The 22,320-nt window shown below is 30.6% G+C and overlaps 1 protein-coding gene across 11 annotated transcripts in view; it reads right to left on the bottom strand.

The window, feature by feature from the left end:
• LOC115886812 (glycine receptor subunit alpha-4) overlaps positions 1-22,320 on the bottom strand; it is a 440,445-nt gene that overhangs the window by 161,592 nt on the left and 256,533 nt on the right. The window lies entirely within an intron of this gene.

Raw genomic sequence — 22,320 nt, 5'->3', positions numbered from 1 at the left:
TTTTAGGGGTAGTATATTTCAACCTCAGAAACACGTCTAGGAGTTTTTTTCGCCAAAAAAAATGAAAATTTGAATTTTTGAACAAAAAGTGAAGTCAACAAAAAGTGAAGCGTTCTTGCAGTATCAGTACCTAATATTTAAAATAAAAATATTTGTTGCCATATAACTGCTGTTTTGTAAAATCTTCGGCTTTCAAAAATAATGAAAAACTGAAAATAACAAAAAATTATGTTTGTTTGCCCGTTATGGGGAAACCAACCACCCTCTCGTTACCGGTTTCGGGGCCTATCCCCTATTGTCAGACGAGCTAAACGGGCTGAATTTACCAGAACGGCAAACAAACAAAATTCTACCTCAACCGGCGACTTAGTTTAGTGTCGGTGAGTTATTAGATAAAGATCTAATAGCGCCAGTACACAGATGGAAAGAAGCATTTTCATGCGGCTGTATAAATATAAATATAAAGTGAAGGGTTCTTGCGGTATCAATATGTAATATTTATAATAATAATAATAATAATAATAGCTCCCGTATATAACGTTTAACGACTTGGGAGTAGCTCTTGTGAATCCCAAGTACTCATTTTAGGCTGAGTCGACCTAGGTACCCAAACTATTTTTATTTTAATAAAAATAGTCGGCTGATGAAATGCCGGGTATTCGAACGGGGGGATTCGAACCCACACCTTGAGATTGAGATGAATGAGATTGGTAGACGAGAGGCTGTACTTCTACGCTACCGGGTAGCATATGTAATATTGGCAAACACTATATTATGTAATATTTAAAATAAAAAATATATCTTACCATATAACTGCTGTTTTGTAAAATCTTCAGCTTTCGTTCTGAGAAATTCAGCCCGTTTAGCTCGTCTGACGATGGGGTATAGGCCCCAAAACCGGTAACGAGAGGGTGGTTAGTTTCCTCATAATGGCAAACAAACATAACTTTTTGTTAGTTTCAATTTTTCATTATTTTTAAAAAACGGCAGATTTTTCAAAACGGCAGTTATATGGCAAAAAATATTTTTATTTTAGATAATATGGCCATAATATATAGGTAGTAGATTAAATATTTCATAATCTCACAACACGTAACAATTAAGCATTGCGCGGTATAATTTATCTTACTCCATTTTTTCCTAGACTGTAATATAAGCTGTATTTCTTTACCGCAGAACTTACTGTAAGAATTTACATTTTCTTTGTCGGAATGTTCTTTACTGCATGCGACCTGAAGTAATCCATACCCAATACCTATTTATTCTGAAACATGGAAATCCAGTACAAAAATGTAAAGCAGTATGACAAGCTTGGATTAAAAATTGTTTATAACAAGCATGGATTCAAATCGCAACAATAGTAACAATCGTAAAAATAGTAAGTTTAAACTAACAACTAAAATAGTAAGTTTAAAGTAACAACTAAAATAGTAAAGCAACAAAAAAAAACATTTTTTTATTTATTTCATTGTTATATTAAACTGTGTATTATTTTGAGCGCCTTTATATGCTTTTTGTGCCTAATTTTACCTATTCCATTTTTCAATACACATTTTTAACTATTCCTTTATTGTATGCTGATTTACGTTATCTCCTATATACATTTTGATTTAAAAAAAAATAGTTTTGTTTTTTTTGTATGATATTTTATATAAACTCACCAGCAAAAAAAACCTTCCACTAAAAACTAGTCCCAATTTCAAAGTTGGATTTCTCGCAAACCACTCATTAGATTTTGATGATTTTTTTTAAATTGTAAATGAATTCCTTCTTAACGGATGCTACGTCAGAAATTTTTATTCCCAATTTATTTTGAGCATATACAGGGCACAACAAGAAGACAAAGTGTTTTGCCCGAACTTTTTAACACCCTGTAGGGTGCAGCAGCTGTAGTAGCTATTGCTAAATCAAATCACAATATAGCCTTATCTTTTGTGAGTATTTTATTTTTTTTAGTCACGACATTATCTCTGTTTATACGGGAGATACGCTGCTTTAAAACGAACTCGGAAAAATGCTTCGCAGACAGAAAGTTTAATGTGTAAATAATCAAGACGACATAGGCGAAAACGGATTTATGAGTATTTGCAATATGACAACTATGGTTGTCAAATTAAAAAATGCCATTATCTCTGACGGATGTTGCTCGTATTGTGGCTTTAATTGAGGATGGCCAAAGTCAACGTTATGAGTCCGATACCCTGGGTATACCTCGAACAACAGTTCAGGATGCCTGGAATCGGTATATGGAAACGGAAAATTTCACCAGGCGAGTGGGTTCCGGAGGGAAACGGAAAACAAATACAATTGACGACCGCTTTATTGTCCAGAATACTTTAGAAAATCGTAGAATTACAGAGTTTCATAATCAACATCTGCTACAGGCCGTGCGTAGAATTCAAGTTAGTGAGAGAACAATCCGTCGAAGACTAAAACGAAAAGAAAACAGCTTGCCTCCAAGAAGGCCTGCCACAGGACTCCAGCTACTTCCAAGGACATCGTCGAGCATGTCTTCAGTTTGCGTGTTACATGTGAATTGAATTGAATAATGGACTTTTTTCGAGGCGTTTGTTTTAAAGCAGCGTATATCCAATACAAACAGAGATGATGTAATTAACAAAACAAATTGCTCAAAAATGATGAGTCTACGATGTGATTTGATTTAGCAATAGCTACTTTAGCTACTGCACCCTACAGGGTGTTACAAAGTTCGGGCAAGAAACGTCGTCTTATTGTTGTGCCCTGGCTCTGTATATGCTCAAAATAAATTCAGAATAAAAATTTCTGACGTAGCATGCGCTAAGAAGGAATTAATTTACAATTTAAAAAAAATCATCAAAATCTAATGAGTGGTTGGCGAGAAATCCAACTTTGAAATTGGGACTAGTTTTTAGTGGCCTGATTTTTTTGCCGGTCAGTGTATATTTATATTTGTATTTATTTATTTATGCAACATTTTTACTGTACTCCATACAAAAATAAGTAAATAATAATAATGAAAAAAAGCGACAGTAAAAAGATAGAATTAATATTTTACAAAGATAGTCTCGCCTGGCAGAGAAAGACATTAAATTAAGTTTTCCGACATAGGATATGCTTTTGCTGAAAGCTTTATAAGAGAAACGTATATATATACGGCACTGACAATCAAATTACTCTAGATGTTTCTTTCCACACACTTCCATTAATGTTACTGAATATATCTTTTATATCATATTTATTTAATTGAATAAAAATATAACACAATATTTCAGATTTATTTATCTTTACAAGTGGTTATCTTCAGTCCTAGATCATACGTACGTGGATATATGAACGCCATCAGATTAGCATTAGGAAAGGTGTCTCCATCATCAGGACATGTCATTTTCATACCTTCTTTATGCATTTATAAAACGTTCAATAGATTTGTCATTTTCGGGGCCTTACCACGGCACATAAAACAATCGGCACGCCAACTCTGCTCAGATTCCTTTGTTTAAAATTTCTATAAAATTTGACCTTGACGGAGCCATTATCGTTAACTAGTCAGAGCCGGATTAAAACGTATCAAAAAATTTCTCAGAAAATACGACAGGGTCGTATTAAAAAAATACTGTAATTGACTGAAACTGAATTTTATTTACACAATACTTTTGTCCAAGCAAATGAATCCTTAACCGCGCATACTTCTCGACAAGTAAAAATGAAAAAATCAATTAAATATTTCACTGTAGAGAATAGACAATTAAAATTAAAAAACATGCAACTAACAAAAACATGCCAGGAGTTACAAACAAGAATTAAAGAAATACCAATAAAATATTTATTGAACTATAAAAATAGGCTACGTACAAATTATGCCCATCAATGGGCGTAGCAAATTTTATTAATATTCAAATTTCACAAATTAATAAATCCACAATTTTTTTGAGAAACTTCTATTTTTTTCATGGCAGGACCGCAACGAAGTAGGTACCGCATTGTATTTTATACGGTTACAAAGTGAATTGGTAAACATTTTAAATTCAAAATGAACAGAACGCAACTTGTACCTTTTGTGGGCCTTATTTATATATTCAAAATGTATTGTTAACTTATTTTAGATATACTCATTTTATTTACTTTTATAATTATAATTAAATTAATAGTATAATGATTTTTAAATTTAGTTTTTAATGTCTAGATACAACATTAAATTTTACTAAATATTTAACATTAAATCTTACTAATATTAAAGTTTGTTAAAATTTTTAATTAGATCTTCCTATTTAGCTGAATGTCCTAATATGTATACTACTGTTTTTTTTTCACAACTAAAATATGTTAAAATAATTAATCACATATATACAAACCTAATAGGATCTCTAGGAAACAGAAAGAAACTTTTCTTGAACAACAAAAATAAAACTACTAAAACAAATTATATTACATTATAATAATACTAGCTCCCGTATATAGCGTTTGACGCCTTGGGAGTAACAAGGTACAGCTTCCCATACTAGAGCCGTTCGGTATACAAAGGAAGGTAATGTGGCTAGCACTACGCTTCAACCGCCTATTGTTTCTCGAAATTTCGCGTTACCTCAGGATTGTGAATCCCAAGTACTCATTTAAGGCTGAGTCGACCTAGGTACCCAAACTATTTTTATTTTAATAAAAATTGTCGGCTGATGAAATGCCGGGTTTGGGATTCGAACCCACTACCTTGAGATTGGTAGACGAGAGCCTGTACCTCTACGCCACCGGCCACCTTTTAGCAATTATAATACATAAGAAACGAAAATAAAACTAGAAAACCCAAATATATCACATAATAAACAAAAATAAAACAACAAAAACAAAATATGTCGCTCAAGAAAAAATCAAAATAAATTAAGTCGCACGCCACTGACCCGAATCTGCCGTAACTGTGTGTTGTCGCTGAAAAAACTACGACACTGGTTACTTTCTGTTGATGGAAACGCAAATGGCGGCGTGAGCGAGGATATGCGCGTAGCGTTCCCGCCAAAGCGAGTCGGCCTGCCGTGTGATTTATATGCCGTGGCCTTACTTTGCGCATGCACATTAAAAATTGAACGTATTTCCATCATAAACCTAAGTGTCGTGCAGTGCAAAATTTCTTATTAATTTTGTACAAAATATAGGACAACTCATTTGGAAAAATTTTAGCAAATTTATAGTTTTATTGCGAATTGGAGTATTTGATCACCGGTTAACAAATCAAGTCATTGTCATCATTATAATTATTCCAGAAATAAGAATACCTAACATTGATACTAACAATTTATAACAAAGTTTTTGAATAGGTGCTTGAATAGAAACTAAATAAAATAAACTGACTTGCTTTTACATGAGATCAAAAAATCTTACACAGACAAAAAGAGAAAGCGAGAGTAATAAAGCTACTTTTTTAATCGCAGAATTTTTTAAAACACAGTTTAATATATAAAAAGTGTTAAAAATGCATTTTGAAAACTGACTTTAAAGTTTTAAGCATTCTTTGCTGAAAAAAGTTTAAGAAATATTAAGATATCTATAGATAAATTAAAGAAATAAAAGTAAGTAATCTATCGTAGATATTAATACAAAAGTTTTTTTTCTGTAATTTGGATTTTGTCCGTCGTTGACTTAAATTGTTGACTCTACAAAGTCTTTCATGTTATAAAAATTATAATGTATATTTAAAAAACCAAAATATATGTCTACGTGTTTTATTAGTGTCCTTTAATTTAAATCCATTTCTAGTATAGCTAGCTTGAAATTCTGTAATATTATATAGCCAAAGAAATCCAGTACTTACATAGTCAAGATTTTTAACCTCACTCACTTCAAAAGTTAAATACGCCCTGAATGTCTGGAAGTTGAGTGCGTGCTCTTTCATCTTTACGCCATTAAGATGCTCTAAAAAGCAGCTTTTTAAAAAGCGTTACTTTGTTTAAGTGCGAGTAAACCAGACACTTTTCATATGTATTCTAAAAAAATACAAAATTATAATAATTTCGACTGGGTATGTGATAATTGCTTACGATTGTTAGTACAACATATGGCATTACATTTATTACTGAGTTTTTTTAAACAAATACAGCATATCAAACAAAATTAACATTTCCATGTGTTAATTCACAACATTATTAGTATACATTTTAACATGGCTCTAGTTCACAAAAATGCTTTTAAATATCTAAAATCTGATGCTGGATAATAATGTACCGAAAAGTACCTATCAAATAAATAAATAAAATAAATAAATTTTTGTTAATAATTAGCTATTATTTAATTCGCATTAATTTTTGTATTTATATTAATTTATTTCTTCAGCACTTGTACATAAATGTTGATTAGAACTTATTTTACAGATTTTTGTTTCTTTTTTTTAACCAATTTCATGTAATGCTTTTTTATATGTATACCGAGTGTTTGTCAAAAAAACTTTTTTATTGTTTCAGAAATAAACGAGATTACGAGATTTGATATGTTAGTATAGTTAGCATAAATTAGGATTCATTCACATATTCAATTGTTTTCGGTCACTTTCTGTTTTACCGGAAATGACTACAACTTTTGATTTTTAAATGACACCCTTGGTATGTTTCACTTCATTTGAAAGAAAATGTACATTCTAAATAGAATGATATCATATGTCAACTTTGGACTTTTTCAATTAAGAAGAAATAACAGTTTAAATTAAGATTAGTATAAAGCTTATATAATAAATATAAGATTTTAATAGCAGTTAAAATCTTAATTTAAACTGCTATTTTTTCTTAATTGAGTAGACTCATTGGTTCCAATTTCGTGTTTTTAACAAGGCCATGGCACTCTGGATTTAAATTTAAAATACGATTTTCTAAGCGAGAATGTTAAAAATTGACATATGATGTTATTCTATTCGGAATATATTTTCTATAGAATAAAGTAGAAAAATACCAGTGCCATTTAAAAATCAAAAGTTGAAGTTATTTCCGGTAAAACAGAAAGTAACCGAAACCAACTATTGAATATGTCAATCAATCCTAATATATGCCATATACTAACTCGTTTTTTTAACTGAAATAATAAAAAAGTTATTGGGGGTGAGCCACTTTTGAGAAACATCCGGTATATTGCCTTATAAATTACTAACGTGTACCCGCAATTTCGTTCGCGTCGAATTTGTAATGGTGATGATAAAACAAGAATTTCCATTTACATACAAACTGGATAAAATTTTCTCACATTTAGATTCACTCTCGCATGAGAAAAAACAATCCAGTAACCCCTCCTTATCGAACTTCTACACCCCACAGTCAATCCGTTTGCCAAAAATCAGCTTTAAACGTCAAACAGTTTAAGCAGAATCGTGATTACTCAATGGTCATATTTTATGAAACACCCTGTATAAATTTTTAAAAAATCTTAAAATATGTAAAACAATACAAACAAAATAAAATATACGTGTTTAAGAGTTTTTCCGAAAAACTCACCGGTTTTTCTTATCGAACCTCTACACCCTAAAGTCAATCCGTTTTCCAAAAATCAGCTTTTTACGTTAAGCGCTTTAAACAGGATCGTGATTAATCAATTACCAGATTTTTCGAAACACCCTGTATACATTTTTAAAAAATCTTAAAATATGTTAAAAACAAATTAAAATATACGTTTTAAGCGTTTTTTCGGAAACCTGACCATTTTTTAAATAAAAAATATTGTAATATTTGAGAGGTGGTTTCAACCCCTTGGAACTGGAATTTCGAAAAATCCCTTCTTATCGAACCTCTTACACCCTAAAATCAACCTGTATGCCAAAATTGAGCTTCTTACGTTGAGTGGTTTGAACAGGATCGTGATTAATCAGTATGTCAGTCACTTAAGGATTTTATATATTAGTATAGATAATTATAAAAAAATCAATACGGTAAAATATTTATCAAATTAAAGTAGTTAATATATTAGGATATGCAACATAATATATTAGGATATGCAACATAATATATTAGGATATGCAACATAATATATTAAGATATGCAACATAATATATTAGGATATGAATTACCAGTTATTAAATAACATTAATAAAGTATTACAATATTTTTTTAGTGTGTATTAACTATACAATAGTTCTGCATTAATTCCTCTTTATAATATGAAATGAACTACAAATTATCGTAGAAAATATATCCCAACCGATTCATGATTTCCGTCTCAAGGGTGTCATTAAGCAGCAGGCTTGAATGCTAAGTAGTTCTCCTATATCTATTGTAAGAGTTGTCAAGTTTTGAAAAATCTCATTTTTACAAATCAGTATAAATTATCTTTGATGCTCGCCATATATAATAGTGTATACCTTTCCTTCGTAACTTAGGACGTCCTAATGATCAATCTACTTTAATTTTAGTGATGCCTAACCTATCAATTCAAATTAATAATAGTAATTACTTCAGCTTTCTTCGATAAGAGTTTGCTTTAAGCGGGGCTGGGTAAGTTACATACCCTGACTGTATAAAAAGATGTACCTACAAGCGTTACCATTTACTCTTAAAATAACTGAACTATTTTTTAATTAGTAATTGTAAATAATTTAATTAATTGTTATAATTGCCAATTAAAAATATTTTTTTTTATAAAAATATTAATTATTTATATTAATTATTTATTATAATTATTATAATATTAAATTTTTTTTATGAAAATATTTTTGTTAAAAGTTTAATTTACTAAAATTTTTCTTTAATTTCTTATGTTATCAAATATTTAATTTTTATAATTGCGTTTAAAAGACCACTTCAGAATTCAAGTCATCAGTATTGTCTGTTTTAGGCTGTCGTTTTTAACTCGTAATACATATGGCAAACAATTTTACAAAGTTAAACCTAGAATAATTTCTACTTTTAAAAAGATGAATTACCGAAGCCTTACTAAATCAGCTTAAACTCTACATGTGAGTATAAACTTGTACAGACGTCGCCGTCGGCTTTTATTCAAATTATATACCATTATGCTTTCCTAATAGCCAACGGTTTAATCGCGTAAAAAGAGGAAACAAAATATTAAGTCGAACTCTTGTAAGAGTTCAATACCATGCTACATAAACATTTATGTAGAGTAAATTTACTCTCTATAAAAATCGTTTTAAAAAAACTATGTGCCCATATTTGAATTGAAACTTCTTACGCTTCTGAAGCTATTAAATTGAAAGATTTGAAACACATTGAGATGAACCCCGCCTATTTAAAAATAGACATATTTCTTTAAATTCAAAACATTCATTTTTAAGACACTCTGTATACATATATAAAATTATTGATTTTTAAAATATTATTCACAAACTAGGGAGAGTAAAATCAGGCGAAGACCAGAGATGATAGTTGTTAAAGAATAGCTTTTAGACTACCATTCGAGACGCATTGATGTTATTTTTGGTTCGTAAGCTTTGTGACAAAGAATGTTATTAGAGGTAAAGTAAATGTTCTTTTTTCATTATTTAACTATTGTTAACTAACGAATATATTTAATTTTTCCTGTTGTGCTTCTGTTCTAAAGCTGTTCTTTATTTATTTGATCTAATAAAGATATATAAAATGTGTATAAAATATTATAACATGTGTATGCATGTAATGGAATCTATTTATGCTGTAAATAATTTCAGTTTAAAAGTAATCTAAATAAAATCGTTTACTGTTCCTTCGTGCCGATGTTTGTGATTTGTGAGACGGCCGTGCATGGACGAATATCTTAGCTCGCAAAAGAGCAACCAGAAACAATAAATAGAATATAACTTATGATCTAAACATATTTATACCAGACCTTCAACTTTAGCGTCGATCTCCGCAACCAGAGACTTCGTACTTACGGGTGGTTAGGTTAGATTTCTCGTTAAACTAACTCTCTTGAGTTTAGAACGATATAAATGTGGCATGTTTTGAATGTATTAAACTGTAAACCTAGTTATGAGGACAGTTTCTATATTATTATTTCTCTTTTATTAAAGTCCAGAACACCATAGTTGGATTCTCAGGAATAGTGACCAGGCAGAGTACGGCACTCCATTCATTTCATTTAATCAAGTAGGGCTATTTACAAATTTAGCGTTTTATTTACATAACCTATTCTCCTCAAATTTCCCAAAATATTGCTTCTGTCGAGGCGCATCCGATGTAATCACAATATAAAAATATTTAACACAACGTAGGTTCCTTTCTTTCATTTAAATTGTTTATTATACAAATGGCCAAAATATTACCTCTTCAACTTTGTTGACGAACATGGGTTGCAAGTTTGAAAAAGTTTGAAATGTTGAAAAAGTAATAAATTAAAAAAATATTTTTTTCGTTTAAAAAAATAGTTTTTTGCGTGTAACAAATAGTTTTTTACGCGCAACAAATATTTTTAAACGCTTAAAAATAGTTTTTTACGCGAAAAAATAGTTTTTCCGTGAGTTAAATAACTAGAAAAGTCAAATTCGTTTTTAAAATATTTGTTAATTAAAAATTACAAATTTTTGAAATGGCATCTGCCTTAACAATAACTAATGAGAAATACAAATTGTCTAAGCTACTAAAAATGTCGAAGCTAATAAATTGTCTGAGCTGCCGCAACTACGCGTACTGCTGGTTATACATGTGAAATATGATGATCCAGCACTTCTAGGTAGCATCACGACATAACTCGTGTAACAAATAGTTTTATATACGTAAAATAAAAAAAAATAGTTTTTTATGTGTAACAAATACTTACTTTACAAGTAATAATTTTAAACACAAAATTTGTATTAAAATATAATATTTTTGATAAACACGTGACAAATACACGTCGCGTCACTACGTATTTTTAAGCCATAGGCCGTCTTGTCACTTTTTCGATCGTTACCACTTTTCACGGCCTTAAATTTTTACTACCAGCGCGCGTAAAGAAGTTTTACTTCAAAAATCGTTAATAAAAATTTATTTCCTCTCAGGTAATATTATTTCTAACAGAAAAAAATGACAATATTATATACACTAACTGTTTAGAATTTTATGTAAAATGCAAAAACTATAAAATAAGTAGGTAGTTTTATTTATCATAGCGTCTTTTTAGTCATCATAACCGGTTGTTTAGTCATAATATCCGCAGGTCTAAAATATTATAAAAATAAAATACACTCCGAAATATACAGGGTGTCCCAATACTCCATGGATACGTATTTTTGAAATCAAAAGAATTTCATTGGACACCATTTACCTCTATACAAAATTGCTTTGTTTCTCCGGTTAGAGGGCATCAAACTTTAAAAAAATAATCACATTAATTAAATAATCACAAGTATTTTCTTAAGCACTGAGCACCACATAGGCACCCGAAATTTCATTCAAATAGAAATAACGATTCTTAAAATATCTGGAAAAATGTGCTTATTTTTTTAAAGTTTCATGCCCTCTGGTGGTCAAACGAAGCACTTTTGTATAGAGGTAAATTACTGTGTCCAATGAATTTATTATGGTTTGAAATATACGTTCGATGTCTGAAGTTCTATGTCCAAGGAATATTAGGACACTCTGTAGTTAACCTAAAACATTCAGATTATTTTTAAATTAGATCCTAAATATTAATGAAGAGTTTGCCTGAAAAAATAAACATATAAGTTATTATTTTGAACAAAAAGAGAACGATTCACTGTTATATTTTAATTTCCATTTCAACAACAATATTATTTTTCCATGGATAAAACTTTCTCTGATACTATCATAAACCTTACTTAATCTGTTTGACATAAAACAGACATGACGTGACCCTCACATATTATTATCAATTGTTTGATCGCCTTTGTCAGCCTTAGGCCTTTGTTTTGGCAAATAGGCGTTGGATTAAAATTACTTCTGCTTTTAAGAACCGACATATCAAATTACCATTTACTTTACCAAACCACTAAAACAAATATTTTTTGTTAATAATTAGTTAATAATTAAATCGCATTATTTTTTTTATTTGATTTGATGTTATTACAAACTAGGTTTTTCCCGCGACTACGTTCGCGTTACACCTCGAATAGTTCATGCATTGCTTTAAATGATTTACTTTGTATATAGAGCTACTGAGCCTTACAAATGCTCTATTTAAACTATGTTTTTAAGAGTTTTAGAGCTACTCGTATTTCATATGAAAGTTATCAATTGTCGATTTTCTGACCACTGCAGCTTTTCGGGTTTTTCTCTCTTGTAAATTTAATCTACTACCTATCTATGTTGCCACATTATCAAGAAATTATGGTTTTTAACTAAAAACTAAAAAAAATTCCAAAAGGTTTTTCAAAAAATTCCAAATTTTCAAAAAAAAATTTCGCGAAAAAACTCATAATCGTGTTTCTGGGGTCAAATATACCTACTACCGCTAAGAATAATTGCACTTATTTAAGACTCACTCGACAAAAAATCTTAAAATTTATAAAAATCCGTCAATATTCCAATTTCAAGAGTATTTTTATTCTCTTTAAATATTATTATGTACTTAAGAAAATTCGAAAATTTAAAAACCGTTTTTTATTTTTTCATCGCCTGTATATGACTTTATGACACACTTTGTATACCAAAAATAAAACTTTTGATTAGAGCCGTCTGAAATAAAAAATCTTAATAATTCTAGAAGTTATCGAAATCAAAGTATTTCAAAGAAGTTCAATTTTGGCCACAAAATGTTTTTGAAATCTTGCTTTTTTTAACACTTTTTTTTAATTTTTTCTAACTACTTCCATTGACCGAAACGCTGAAACTAATTATGTATGGTTGGATAGAGGGTGGATGGCGATCTTCCAGGGCGGTTTTTTATTTCTTATTTATATATAGATTATTTTCGAAATCGAACCAAAGTCAATTTCAAAGAAATTTTGTAAAATCTGAAAAAATAAAATCTCTCCAAAATAATAAATAGTGAAATGATTATTTAACCTCTATAGATAGAATCCCTACCTATGGTCCCATATAAACTGTATTACTAAAATAAATAGTTTTGAAATATGAAGTTTTCAAATGAATATTTGAAATTTTCAATTGTCGCTTTACTTAATATACTCCCTTGGTATTTTTTTTTATTTTTCATCTCTTTTTTTGGTTTATTAAGAGCACTAATACTCTATTTATAGTTATTTTTTATTCCTTAAAGGATAATTGAAGAAGAAATATTTCGTTTATATTATTGCTGTGTCACTAAATAAACCCTTGTATAAAATTTTATACTGCTGGATGTTATAGTAATGCATTTTCGTACAGCAAACTTTCATTCCCTATTCTACTCCCTAAGATTACAAATTTCATAAAATCGCTTTATCCAAATAATTAACTCATGTCTTTTAAATGATCCTTTGTGCCAATTTTTATGTGTATAATCCAGAGGTCACCAAGTTTTATATAAATTTTTACTAACTTTACCCATTTGGTTGATGAATTTCAAAAATCTCTTCTAATTCTTTTTGTAGGATTTCATTCTTCTAGACCACATAGTAAGGAATTTTTATACAACAAATTGTTCCGAAATAATTTTACTCTCTAAGAGGATGAATTTCCTAAAATCGCTTTGTGTAGCTAATTCACTAATGTCGTTTAAATGAACCTTTGTTCTAATATTTATGTATCTAAAGCTGGCTGTATGAACTGATCCCTAAAATATCTAAAAACTTGATATATAATCTAACCACAAGACAAACCACTGACAATGACAAATAATTTATTTCTGGAGGTATTGTGTGTAGGTGTTTTTCAGGTATGTTTTAATATTTAGTCGATTTACACAAAGAAATAGCCATTCAACAATTTAAAAATACTTCCATAACAAATCTAGACATATATACCTTTCATTTAAAACAAGAATCATCAAGATTGGTAAACCAGTTTCGGCGGGATGGATATAACAAGAAAACCCTTTGAGCTTTTATATATGTATGGATTTTGTTGCAAATATTATTCCTAATCTTAATTTGAAAACTGCGTTTCGCGAGCTACTGTAATTTTGGAGTTATGATTTTTTAAAACTTTTAACCCCTTCCCATACCCCCTTACCAACACACCTCACCCCCACCAAAAACTAATGGCCAGATTCTCGGGTGCCATAGTATTTTTGTGCCAAATTTGGTTAAAATCGGTTCAGCGGTTTTTGATTTATCGTGTTACAGACGGACAGACAGACAGACAGACAGCCACCATGAAAATATTTTGTATTTAGGTCATTTATGACCCAAGTAACTCATTTTGAGTAAAATTAAAAAAACTTTTTTTTTGCCGATCCTAATAGCCTACTATACCTATTGGTATGGTCGGCTAATAAAAAAACCTTTTTTTGCCGATCCTAATAGACTACCATACCTATTGGTATGGTCAGCTAATAAAAAAACTTTTTTTTACCGATCCTAATAGCCTACCGTACCTATTGGTATGGTCGGCTAATAAAGAAGAGTACAAGTTAAGTAAGTGACGTTTAGGGCTTGACCTCGCGAAAATTATCATCGATTTTCATTCTCCAGTCTTCTTTGACGCTTTTTTTTTCTATCGTATGGTATTTTTAACAAGAAAAAAGCTCCTCTATTGTATATTTTTGATTCATTATTATATCTTACCTTCAACAACAATGTTACATTTCCATGGATAAACCGTTCTTTTATACTGGCGTAAACCTTACTTAATCAGTTTGATATAAAACAGACATGACGTGACCCTTATTGAGATCAATTGTCAGATCGCTTTTGACAGACTCCAGCGGCCGTTGTTTTGGGAATAAACGTTGGATTAAAATTTCTTCTGCTTTTAAGAACCGAAATATCGAATTACCTTTGCTAAACTATATTAATAAATATTTTTTGTTAATAATCAGTGAATATTTAATCATATATTATATCACGAGACCTATAAATTTAATCGATTAAACTATTCAAATATATTTTGCGCGTGATTTTGCTTGGAAAATAGTTGAATGGCACAATAATTTACTAAAAATTATTTTTTATTCTAAAATTATTGTGCATGAAACTATTTTCTAAAAAGCAAAATCATGCAAAAAATTATTGGGGTAGTTTAATCAATTAAATTTATAGGTTGAGTGATATACGGCTAGATTATTTCCTGAATGACTTAGAAATGAAGCGACTGACTTAGGATGAAGCAAATAAATATAAGAATTTTATTAACTATAAAATTTAATTTTTTTTATTAATTACTAATTACTAAACCGTGAATTCATTTTCACTACAGCGGTAAATAAAATTTAAAGACGTTTCAAATGCCGTCTCGTAAGTAATGTTTGTGCTTCTGCTACCTTAGCTACGCATCCCAACAATGCATCGAGGACCGTTTCGCACGTCAACATATCAAATTCTGACGTATTTTTCTTCGCTTATTTGTTCAAAATAATATCGAATAAGGGGTTTTCACCGATTAAAATCGTTATTAAGTCATACATATGAGTTGTAAATCAATGTTTTTAAATGAACTGTAAAATATGAACTGATAAACGACAAAAAGAAAATCCAAAAGGAAGCCGAAAAAATAATCTCGGTTAAACTGGTCTTGGGATTTAATCACTTATCTAAACAAAATTTATTCGAAAAATTAGATTAGCTGATTGGTCCATTTCAGGATGAGGGAAATAATCCACATTATTTTTTTGTGTTTAGGTTTATCTATAGGGTCCGGCAATCTGTAGTTCTTAAAATAAAAAAATGGGAATTTTGTTTCAATGTATTTTTGGAAAATATTTTAACTTCTACAGGGTGGCTCAAAAAAGTGTGAGTGGATCGGGATGACTATTTTAAATGGAAGACTCTGTATATTATTGAATTTATGGCTTTCTTTCAGATCACTTTACAAAATCTTAAGATATGAGTAAAAATATATTTCGATAGTTGCAGAGATATTAATAATAATAATAATAGCTCCCGTATATAGCGTTTTAACGCTTTGGGAGTAGCAAGGTACAGCTTGCCATACTAGAGCCGTTCGGTATACAAGGAAGGTAATGTGGCTAGCACTACACTTCAACCGCCTATTATTACCTCAGGATTATGAATCCCAAGTACTCATTAAGCGTCGACCAACAAGCGGTACCCAAACTATTTTTATTTTAATAAAAATAGTCGGCTGGTGCAATGCCGCATGTGGGAATCGAACCCACTACTTTGAGATTGGTAGACGAGAGCCTGTACCTCTAGGCTACCGGGCACCGCAGAGATATTAATAAATATGTAAAAAATATATTTTTCAGTCTTTTTTAAAAAAAAATAAAAAATATATTAAAAATGCAAGAACTGTCCTGAAATGAAGACTACCTATATTAGATATTTACTTTAGATGGTCTCCAATTACTTTGCTACAAATATCGCAATCTTAAATCATTCAGGATGTTCAAAATTATACGCCAAATTTTCTAAAATATAAAATAATTCAATTAAATTAAAAGTCGTTTTTTTTTAATGGAACACCCTGTACATGATTTGTTTAACACATCTACTAAAAGTAAAAATTAAAATAACTGTGGAAAATGCCATATAAAATATAAAACGTGAATACATGCGAAACTAATGAACGTAAATACCTGCAAAAAATGAACATTTTTTTAGTGTATTTCAAAATTTTTAACTGTTTCGCAGGTATTCACGTTTTATATTTCACTAGTTGAAGCCTAGCGTATCCGCCACAACATCAGGAAAAAGATACTTTTTATTTTTTTTAATTAAATGAAAAACAAAAAATCCGACGACGACAGTTTTTGGAAGAGCTAATTAGCTATCTTTTAGTAAAACAAGCAACTTTCTAGAGCAAGTCGTTACTTCAGTAGAGACGACACAGATAAACATTAGCATTTTATATATGTAGATATGGCATTTTCCACAGTTATTTTTATCAAAGCCACCCAATGATTTTTCTCTAGTATTTTACCGTTGAAAAAACCATATGGAATAATAGTGCCTATATCTGCGAAACCATTAAAAATTTTGAAATACTTTATGTTCATTTTTTAATTAAAAAAGTAGAAAAAAGACTCAAAGTCTCGGCTTTTTCTACTTTTTTAATTTGAACCAGGTCTCTTTGAGAAAAATGGATGCATTCTTTAAATTTCATTTTTTAACTCTCCATCTAATAAGAAAATAATATACTGGGTGTTCCATTTAAAAGAAAAACAAAGAAGCATTATTTGATATTTTAGAGAGTTTGGCGTAGAATTTTGAAGACCCTGTATGATTTAAGATTACAATATTTATAGCAAAGTAAGTATAGACCATCTAAAGTAAATACCTAACATTAATTTTGATTTTAGGACAGTTCTTGTATTTATAATATTTTTTTTAAGGAAGGTTGAAAAATATATATTTTTTGCAATCAAGGTTAGGTTAATCACGTTTTCCGGTTAAGGTTAATCACGTGACTAAAAGTTTATTTGATTTGAGTCTTGGGGGAATAACCCCAGACTAAAATCGCATAAAAGATGTGGGAGTGGAAAGTGGCGAAATAAGCGGTTCTTCAGTTTCCTAAGAACTGTAGCCTGCCAAGCTTCCTTACAGCAAATAACCCTCGTGTTTTAGTTTCTTAGCAACTTTATTGGTGTGATGGTAGTTCGATTGCAACTTTGGCTCCATAATGACACCCAAAAATCTAGCCTGCTCAGCAATACCTACACATTCTCCCAAATTACCATGATAAAATAAACAGAGATAAGATCCTTGGCGGTCGTAAATCGATACGCCGCGCGCACGATGTCACCTGGGAAGTAATTTTCTGTTAAGCTCCGCCCACTACATGCATAATATCTTATCACAGAAGATCCTTGGCGGCCGCAAATCGGTTCTTCACGCACATGACGTCATCTGGGTAGTAATTTTATGTTAAGCTCCGCCCACTACATGCGTAATATCTTATCTTCTATTTATTGTATCATGCCAAACTACGCAGTGAAAAGACCATTGTTTGCTGTTTGTGAGCATTAAGAAGCAGTCTATTTTTTGTGCGGATCCAGAGCTCGCACCTCGCTCGCGCGATCGCCAATGTCCTCCCCATTGAAGGCAATAGTAGTGTCATCGGCAAAGAGAGTGTAGTGCATTCCTCATCTTTTATGGGCAGATCGTTTATATACAAGGCGTCCTAATATTCCGTAGACATAGAACTACTACCTATTTTTGGAATTAAATTAAGTTCACTGGACACAATTTACTTCTAGGCAAAACTGCTTCGTTTGTCCGTTAGAGGGCAACTTTAAAAAGGGCATTATAAAACTTTAAAAAATAAACAAATTTTTGGGTTGCGAACATCAAACCAAACCAAACCAAACACATTTTATATTAAAACCTTTACATTTTATATTAACTTGTGACATCATTTGGAAGAGCTGAATAGAAATATAAAAGAACTAAACCTTGTTTGGAAAGCAATTTGACATTCGTGACGTCAGCATTCTGGCAGTCTAACGTATCTCTAATCGCCATTCGCAAATACTAGGGTCGAATGGGTGTATGAAACGTAAAATAAGATGTACTGAATAAAGAGAGAAGGCAAGTATTTTCCCAAGCGCATGGCATCTAGCGTCAGATTAAAGTGATTAATAAATACTTCGTATTTTGGCTCTCTCCGACTTAGTAGATTAGCGATTCACTCCTATACATGTAAACGCCGACCCAAGGTTTTGCTTGCCAGTAGGGTATATTCCAGATACGTATAGTGAACAAGTGAACCGTTCGCAACGTTAAATAATTTTGATATTTGATTTTTATCGTGATGGCTTTTTATAAAAGTGAAGAATTTAGTAAGAACAATATTAATGATGGAGATGGACGTGTGCGGATTCATGAATGGTCACGATCACGGTCACTACACTATAGAAATGTGAGGTATGTATATACATAGAATTAATGGCATTAATTTGCAATAACACCTGGAACCCACAGTTTCATTATGGAGCCAGATTAAACCAATCAGAATGAGTATTATGTTACCGTAAAAAGCCCGAATATTGGTTAAACGTAGGGTTACCCACGTAGGAGCCCGAAATATGCAAAAAAGTCAGTTTAGGTTAAGTTTAGATTAGGCCTATATTTTTATTAATGCAAAACCAACTAAAACCTAATTCTAATCTAACCTAAACTCACTCCCTCTTTTGCATATTTCGAGCTATTATCTAGGTATTTCTAGGTTTAACCAATATTTGAACTTGCGGTATAAATTTATGGATGGCCCATAAATTTAAATTCGCCGTACAAAAAATAAGTAATAGTACTGTAGATAAAAATAAATTAAAATATAGTTCAATGATAATTTAGTTTGCAACTTCTTTTCATCATACCTAATAAAAAACCGTGACAACCACTACTCATAATATGTATACCTATGTATTTTTAAACATCATTATGAGATTTAAGTATACATAGGTGCTCATAATATGAGTAGCGGTATTGACGGTTTTTTGTTATGATGAAAATGTTGTGTGATATGAAAAAGCAACAAAATATATTATCGATTGCATCAACTATACCTAGTTTACATTCAGTATGTCGAAATTAATATAGAACATTATACCTATGCATGATTTTAAAAATTTGCTACCATTATATTTTGATAGTTGAGTTTTTGAAATTATTTGTTAGCTTCTTAAACAAAACAGACCCATAATAATTCAAATCTTTATCATCCAAGACTTCCAAGAATTATAAAGTAATCTCACGTCAATTTTTTTTAAAATTATTACATGCTTTAAATGTTTGCAAAGCTAACAAAAATATTTCTTTGAATACCTTGCAATTAATATATTTGGTCCATTTTATCAGTTCTGCATCATGTCCGAAATTCAGATTGTGTGTGACACAACGAAGAGTCAACGTGCAACGTAAACGACAAGAAAAATGGGAAGTAAAAAAAATTGTAAAGTCTTAATTACTAATTACACAGTTCTTCCCTTGAGTTCTCCTGCCTAAAATCTATATTGCCTTTCCTAAGATTTTAAATATAAATGATTGAAACTCACACAAGTTTACCACAATTTAAACTAAAGATAATTATTCAATTATTAAATCCATAATTATATTAAAATATAACACTTACGAAGTTACTAAATATTAACTATATTAACTACTATTTCTACTTAATCCAGTAGCGTAGCGTAGGCTCCGCAGCACCCGTAATGGGGGCCTCGTGATTTTGGGGTCCCGCAGGGGCCTCCATATTTATTTATTAATACATATATATGTGAACAGCGTCCCCTACAATTTCCAAAAATGTTGTGTTGATTTATTTTTTTAATGTTTATTTTTTATGTTCCTTTATTATTATTTTTTCTTATGTGGTATAAGTTTTTTTTGTTTTTATATTTTAAATGACTTGATATACGTACATAAAGCTATATTATGTTTTTAGTGTGTTAGGTTAGGTTAGGTTAGGTTAGGTTATTTTAATATAAGGGCCGCAAAAAAATCTTGCGGGAGGGCCTCACATTTGAAGTTACGCTACTGACTACTGAATCATTTAATAATTCTGATAAAAACACGCTTTTGATTATTTATTTTAGAAATCATACGGGCTATAATCATTAATATGACTATATTAACAATACTTAAATCAAAATTTATTTGAAGGAATGCCATAACCATCATTACAATAAATTGTAAAACAATAAGTATGTAATAATAACCCGGAATAATTATTAAAAACTGCCCATCGCGTTATAGATGTCGGCGTCTTGTCTCTATTATTTTATTAGCCGTTTAGATATAGTTTGGTTTCAGATAATGCAGATTTTAATGTGCCATTTATGTTTTTTTTATTGGAATTATTATTTTTAGCATATTTTGTATACTCTATGAAGTGATTTTAAGAAGTGCTCCTGATCATTTTTCAATGATCAGGATCACTGATCAAAGTGCCTATTTAGATACATTTAAAATTAATTAATTAATTGGTGTATAGTATTAACATTGAAAATGTTTCTGTTATCCTATATAAGGGAGCCCAAATCGAATTAAAATGCTACATTTGCCACACCATGACGTCATATATACAAAGGTATAGGAAATCTCGGCGCAGCGGCGGCAGTCGGCCAGCGCGCGCAAAAACCATTACATCGCTAATTGTTTATTGATATATCTTTATTAGTTTAAAAGCAAGAAAAATTCACAGTCCTTTACAAAGATGCAACCGGGGGGGCATTGAAAATGATGAATAAAAACGTAAAAATATGATTAGTGTTAATATGAGTGTATTACATACATATGTTTAAATAACGAACTTAACAAAAAACAACAGATTTAAAGATTCACTGAAAAAGTAGTAATGTTAACATTAAATATAACATTATCAATAATAATTATGCGATCGCACCTATCCGTAAAACAAGCAAGCAAAAAAACCTCGAAAAAAACAAAATAACATACAAAACATCAGGTTAACATGATGACAGATCATGATCAATGACAGATAAAGAATTCTTACGGAAAGTTACACTTTACGATATAACTTTTTACCTGTTAAAGGCAAACCCCATTTAAACACAAAACTTTTTAATACCTACTACTGTATCTAAAAGACTTTTTTTTAAATTACTAAATTCTTAGCCACGCTTCTGTTTTTCTTGGCTGTTGTGCGTCACGTCACAGATTAACAGGCCCACGTTTGCACCACAAGGCGATGCTGCAGACCACTAGGTAGACCGGTCGTAGAAATTTATGTTATACAACTTGTAGTCAATCTACACAAATATTATCAAAAACGTTTTTTCTTTTAAAATGTGTTCAGATTTTGTAAAAAGTATAAGTCAAAATCGCAAAACTAAAATTTGATATGAGTTTCTTAGTTGTTAACTGATATAGTGGCGAAGAAATAGCCATTAAGCACTATAAAAATACTTCATAACAAATCTACATATATATATATACCTTTCATTTAAAAAAAGAATCATCAAGATTGGTAAAGCGGTTTCGGCGGGATGGATGCAACAAAAAAAACCTTTGAGCTTTTATATATGTATGGATTAATTATTTTTCCAACATATTTTACTTTGCAAATTTTTATAAATATTCAGACTCGCCAATATCGTACTCCACCGTGTCCAGCCTGTTTAGCCAAACGTAGGCCGATTCCTCTTCGGCGGCGTCGTGACCCTGGCCGAAGGAAGAGTCTTGAAGACGCTCATCCGCGCATAGGAATAAGTTGACTGCGTAGCGTATTGCGTATTAATCGATTCTGAAACTTTCTATCTCGTGTATAACATGTTACGCAAGTTTATTATTTTAATCTCGATTTTAATAGATAAATGTGTGAAATGCCACCTGAATATCTTCCGCCATGACATGTTTTTACTTTTTTGTTATGGTAAAGTGATTTGTATAAACTTTATTCAATAACGTATATTTTCCTCCATTTG

This window comes from Sitophilus oryzae, unplaced genomic scaffold, assembly GCF_002938485.1.
Source record: "Sitophilus oryzae breed Bouriz unplaced genomic scaffold, Soryzae_2.0 scaffold_499_pilon_pilon, whole genome shotgun sequence".
In the NCBI taxonomy this organism is placed as follows: Eukaryota; Metazoa; Arthropoda; class Insecta; order Coleoptera; family Curculionidae; genus Sitophilus; species Sitophilus oryzae.
This window is presented reverse-complemented; position numbering and strand designations above follow the sequence as displayed.